General features: G+C 43.3%; 1 protein-coding gene across 1 annotated transcript in view; it reads left to right on the forward strand.

Annotated features, from left to right (window-relative positions):
- Window positions 1–6,472, forward strand: part of NANS (N-acetylneuraminic acid synthase) — a 35,880-nt gene that overhangs the window by 119 nt on the left and 29,289 nt on the right. The window lies entirely within an intron of this gene.

A 6,472-nucleotide genomic window follows, 5' to 3' on the forward strand; every position in this document is an offset into this window, starting at 1 on the left:
GTGAAATCCAGGATCCCTAGGCTAGACGAAGCCAGGTATCATCCAGTCCTGCCGATGCTGGAACCCCACTGGTGACCTGCCTACCTTGGTGATGGGAAGCTTGTTCCTTATAAGGTAATGTATTCCACCTTTGAAAAACAGAAAGTTCCTTATCTCTAGAATGGTAAGGGAGGCTTGACTTTATTTTTCTATTATTATGGGCCCTGTTGTTAATATGATAAACAGTCTTTTTTAAAAGCCCTTATTTATCCAATTCCCTGTAACCCCCTTGGCTCTAATTTTGCCCCATGGAGCCAAAGGGCGCATCTAACTGAGCTTTTTAAATGGAGTCCTTCAAATATTTGATGATCTCCATCATGGCTCCCCCAGCCCCTACCTCTCTTTTCACAATTTATCTCTTGAATATTCTCGAAGTTTTCAACTATTGAATGCTCATGTGGCAAGGTTCCAATGTCAGGGTCACTCTCCTCAGTAGGTCAGTGTCCTCATTAAAGTGTGGGGCCCAGTGGACACTACAGTGTCTATCAAGAGTATCTTGTCCCTTGTTTCCTTCATTATGTCCCTACTGATACAGCCTTAGCTGCCTACCCACTTGATGTCACCATCCATACTGCCATAGCCACTGGACTCACTCACTGAAACTTCCTGTGTGTTCTCCTGTGTGCCATGGCTGAGCCTTGCCTCCCCCCATCTCCCCATCTTGGACCTGGGCTGGAGATGTAATAGGCCCCAGTGAATTTTTGCAGTTTGACAGTTCTCCCTTGTTATGACTTGTCTGGAGAGCATTTAACACAATAAACAAAGAAGGAAGTCCTGTTCTGATAATGCAGGATCCATTCCTCATGTCTATGCTGAATGTGGGGAACAGTTCTTTGGGAAAGGGAGGACAGTAAATACCTAAAGGGTAATTACTGGGACAGCACTTTCCTCTTGGTGTAAATCCAGAACTGTTCAAAACATGGGGGAAAGCCTGTGCCATCCATGTTAGAATTGATGCTGTGCTCACTGGGGAAGGATCATTCATTCATTCACTCACTCAACAAATTGTGCGTCAAAAAAAAAGTAAAGGCTGGTGGTTTCACTCACTTGGTTAGAATGTGTTACTAGTCAAGGGTTTGGATCCCCTTACTGGTCAGCTTCCAAAAAAACAAAAGCAGATTGTGCATTGATTACGTATACAGGTCTGTGCTAAGCAGTGTTTATTTGGATCAGCAGAATGGCTCAAATGTCAGTGACCTATCTATATGTTGGAATAGAGATAAACAAGATAGAAATAGTCCTGCCTGAACAGAACTTACAGGCTAGTGGGCAAAACAGTTACATAAATAGGTAATTACAATGCATTGTGTAAGTTATTTTGTAGCATAAGGTTGGTATGGGTACTGAGGAGGGGCAGGGCAGGGACAGAGCTCCAGAGGAAGTGACATCTATAGTTGAGACCTGAGGAGTAAGTAGGAGGGACCCAGGCAATGTGGGGGAAGGAGAGAGTTCCAGGCAAAAGGAACAGCATGTGCACAGGGCCGAGGGCAGGGGAGCTGAGAGGCACTCAGCATGGGTGCAAGGCATGGTGAGCAGGGAGGTGCTGAGCACGAGGCTGGAGAAGCAGGAATGGGACAGATCAGGAAGTCTGGGTTTTAGTCTAAGAGCTCCCACAGGTCTTAAAGGGTCTTAAGCAGGGAAGTGATGATAGAGCCAAAATTTATTTTTGAATTTGTATGTGGAGCTGTGTACAGATAGTTTGGGAAAGGAGCAGAGGCAGGAAGACCAGTTACGATAGCAGATGCAACAGCCAAAATGAGGAATAATGGGGGCCTGAGCTGCAGAAGTGGAGGGACTGGCAAGAGATGAATAGGGCCTGGGGTTAGGGAGAGGGAAAAGTTAAAGCTTACCCAGGCACCTGACCAGTGATGGTACCAGCACCCAGGACAGGAAACAGGAGGAGGAGGAGCAAGTTGGGACAGGACATGAGGACACGTTCAGTCTCAGTTCCTGGGGGCATCTCAGTTCCTGCAACTGAGTTACGGGTTTTATCCACTTCTTTATTCAACAGATAAAGCACCTCTGTGCTAAGTCCTGGACTTATGGATTTGGGATCCATCTGCACAGTATTAGCAACTGAAATTATGCGTGTGGACAGATCACCCAGGGAGAATGTGTAAAATGAGAAGAAAAGAGGGCCCAGAACAGAACCCTGATGCACCCTGGCATTTAAGGAAAACAGAAGAGGAGGACTCTGCAGGGCAACAAGACAAGATGGAGCCTGACCAGTTGGAAGGAACCAGGAGAGTGATGTCACAGTGTCCCCAGAAGGCTGGGGTGTCCCATGCATCCATGCTTCTAAGGCAGCAAGTAAGATCAGGCCTGAGGTGCATCATTGCTGATCTACCCAAGAGCAATTCAAGGATCTGGGTGGGGGAAGAGGCCAGAGAGCCAGTTGGGGAGGAAGTGGGAGGGACACAATAGAGAAAAGAGTATCCTTCAAGAGGATTGGTTGTGAAGAGGAAAGAGAAGGTGAGAGCTGGAAAAAGGACAAGGGGTGTGGGGAGCTTTCCCACCCAGGCTGAAAGACTTGGACATGTTTCAGCACTCATGCACAATGCCAGCCAAAAAAGGGAGGTCAAATGTACAGTAAAGGACATAGACCATTAGGCAGGTTCTTCCTAAAAACCCCATGATGCAGAACTAAGATTGGTATTTGGAAATTGGAGGTTAGAGGATTTAGGTTCAAGATAAAGAACAAAGAAAAAAAGAACAGAAGAACAGAAATGTGAATCAGTGGAAAGATTCTTGCAGACCAAGGTGGAACGACTAGTCCCGTGGAAGCTATGGAAGCAGATTCTAGCTCCAAATAGGAGGGTGCACAAAGTCAGGGCTGAGGTCCTTCAAGGACTTGAATTGTTGATCCCATCCCACAGTTTCTTTGGGGTGGGGGGCATAATTTCCTAACGAGCTATGCATTTCTGAATGAGAATGGCTGGTGAAATTCCCCTCAAGTACCCACTGAGTTCCAGGCACTGGGTTGAGACACAGCAGGACTGAGTGCTACACCAACCCTTTCCACTTAATGCTGGTATTTAAATGCAGTGGGTTTCTGTATTAGTCATCACAGTTCGCATGCTCCTTGTTGGTAAACTGGGGACAGCTGTGGCCGGATGAGAGCTGGGGCATGATGTCCTAGGCTTGCCGGAGGCTACTATTAGCAGTGGCAAGGAAGCTGCCTTCATTCCTTCTTCACTATCTCAAGAGATCCTAAGAAAGGTGGAAATTTCTGGAGCACACCCAGACTACAGTATGTTGGCCTCCGTTTGTTTCTAGGTCCCAGGTGTGGATGTGGAGATGATGGGGCAGAGGCCGGTGGTTTTTCCACGCTACCCCAAACCCCTCCTGACTCAGCCTCTCAGGGATACACTATGATTGGTGCCTTTGGTAGTACTGCTTAGTGTGGCCTCATAAGTCTTCCATCAAGCCCAGAGCGAAGACTGTAAAATGATCACATGATCTTTTTTCTCTATTAATTAATCCATTCGTTCTGCGTCATTCCATTGGTTTGAGGGCTTTGTCAGTGGGTAAAGATGTTTGGACTGTGGGTGTTTGGAAACATATGTAGACTTTGCCCATTAATTCTTATGGAAAAAATTATCCTTTATATATCTTTTTACTGTAAATTGAATTTCCTAAGAATGTAACATTTATGCAAATAAATGCTTTAGCAGTTGTGCTAAAAGCTGCAATTAATGAAGTGTGGCCTTGTTCCTCTTCTTGTGGAGCCCAATTCTAAAATGAGTGTTTTCTCTAAGATGCAAAGTCCAACACACACCAATAATCTTTTCATATTAGGTTGATGTTTTCTCTAATACAAAACTCAACAGTTTGGATATAAAGTGGCTGAACTAGAACCTGTCAATTTCATAAAGTTCTCTGCAGCTTTTAGCTCCATTAGAAATAAAGCTCAAAACATTTAAAAACTCTCAGAAAACTAGAAATAGAGGGGAACTTCCCTGATTTGATTAAGAGCATCTACAAAAACCCTACTTTTAATATTACAGGTAATGGTGAAAGACTAAATGTTTTCTTTGGGAACAGGCAAGGATGCACACTTTCATCTCTCTTATTCAGCACAGAGCTGGAAATTCTAGCAGTGCAACAGGCAAGAAAAGAAAAGGCACACATTTCAAAAAGGAAAAAATAAAACTGTCCCTATTTGCAGGTGATATGATGATGTAGAAGAAAATCCGAAGGAATCTGCAAGACAACTCCTAGAATCTATATACTAATGAATATGTGGAAACTGAAATTTAAAATACAACATACTGGGCTGGCTGGATAGCTCAGCTGCTTAGAGCACTAGAGCACAGTGTTATAACACCAAGGTCAAGCATTCGGATCCCTGTACCAGCCGGACACACACACACACACAAAAAAAGAATATCTAAAATACAACATACCATTTACAATAACTCAAAAAAATGAAATATTTGGGAGGAAATCTAAAAAAACATGTACAGGATTTGTATACTGAAAACTAGAAAATGCTGATGAAGGAAATCAGAATATCTAAATAAACTGAAAGATATACTGTGTTCATGGGTTGGAAGACTCAATATAGTAAAGATGTCAATTCTTCCCACAGATTTAACATAATCCCTATCAAAATCTTACAAAATCTATTTCTTGTAAATATAGAACAAAATTATTCTAAAATTTATATGGTAAGACAAAGGAACTAGAATAGCTAAAACGATTTTGAAAAATAAGAATAAAGCAAAAGGTGGGCCGGCCCGGTGGCGCACTCGGTTGAGTGCGGCGCTTGGGAGCGCGGCGGCACTCCCGCCGAGGGTTCGGATCCCATGTAGAGACCGGTCCACTCACTGGCTGAGCGCGGTGCGGGCGCGACACCGAGGGTTGCGATCCCGTTGCCGGTCACGAAAAAAGACAAAAAGGAAAAAAACCAAAAAGAATAAAGCAAAAGGAATCAGTCTACCCAATTTCAAAACTTACTATACACTATAGTAATCAAGACAGTGTACCTGCTAAAGAATAACACACAGATCAATGGAACAGAATATAGAACCCAGAAATAGTTTCACACAAGTAGAGCCAGCTGATTTTTGATAAAGGTGCAAAAGCACTTCATTGGAGAAAAGAGAGTCTTCTCAACAAGTGATCCTGGAGCAATCGGACATCTATAGGCCCGAACCAACCAAAAAACCTTCGCCTAAGTCTTATATAAAATGTAACTCAAAATGGACCACAGGCTTAAATGTAAGTATGAAACTATAAAACTTTCACAAAAAAGCATAGGAGAAAACCTTTGGGATCTAGGGCTAGGCAAAAAGCTCTTAGATTTACCCCCAAGAACCTGATCCATAAAAGGAAACATTGGTAAATTGGACTTCAAAACTGAAAGCTTTTGCTCTGCAAAAGAACTTGTAAACAGGACAAAAAGAAAAGCTACAGCTTCAGATTAGGAGAAAATATTTGCAAACCACATATCTGACAAAGGGACTAGTATCTAGAATTATGAACTCTCAAAACTCAACAGTAAAAAAGCAATAGAATTAGAAAATGGGCAAAACACATACATGAAGAGATTTCACTGAAGAGGACATACGGAAGGCAAATAAGCACATAAAAAGATGTTCAACATTGATAGCCATTTGAGAAATGCAAATTAAAACCACAATGTGATATCACTGCACACCTGTCAGAATGGGCAAAATAAAAAATAGTGACAACGCCAAATGTTAGAATGCAGGGAAACTAGATCACTTATACATTGCTGGTGAGAATGTAAAATGGTACAGCCACCCTGGAAAACCGTTTGGCAGTTTCTTATAAAACTAAACATGCCATTACCGTATGACCCAGATAATACACTCCTGGCCATTATCTCAGAGAAATGAAAACTCGTGTTTACACGAAAAAAGTGTGCACAAATGTTTATAGCAGTTGTATTCATAATAGCCCCAAACAAGAAACAACCCAGATGTCCTTCAACAGGTTGATGGTTAAATAAACTGAGGCACATCCATTCCGTGGAATACTACTCAGCAATAAAAAGGAACACACTGTTGATACAGGCAGGAACCTAGATGTCTCTCTGGGCATTATGCTGAGTGACAGGCATAGACTGTCAGGATGAGGTCTGAGGGTGGGAAGGTCCCAGCAGGCCCAGGTAGTGGAAACAGGCCAAGGAGCGGAGCTGAGGACTGAGACCCTTCCCTAAATGTCTGGACAGGGCAAGAAAGTGGGGGTGAGGGGCCTCATACACCTCTTCTTGGCCAGTCCTCACTGCTCCCCTCTGGTGGTGGATTCTCCATTTTGCAGACGAGGAAGTTGAGAAATTCCTCAGCATGAAGAGGCAGAGGTGGGAGGTGAACTCAAGCCTGACCTGTCGCAAAACCTGGGGTTTTTTTTTTAGGACAGTTAGTATCCTGTGGGAACCCAGAAGGGGAAGAGATTATTGTCATTT

Source organism: Galeopterus variegatus, unplaced genomic scaffold (genome assembly GCF_000696425.1).
Source record: "Galeopterus variegatus unplaced genomic scaffold, G_variegatus-3.0.2 Scaffold866, whole genome shotgun sequence".
NCBI lineage: Eukaryota > Metazoa > Chordata > Mammalia > Dermoptera > Cynocephalidae > Galeopterus > Galeopterus variegatus.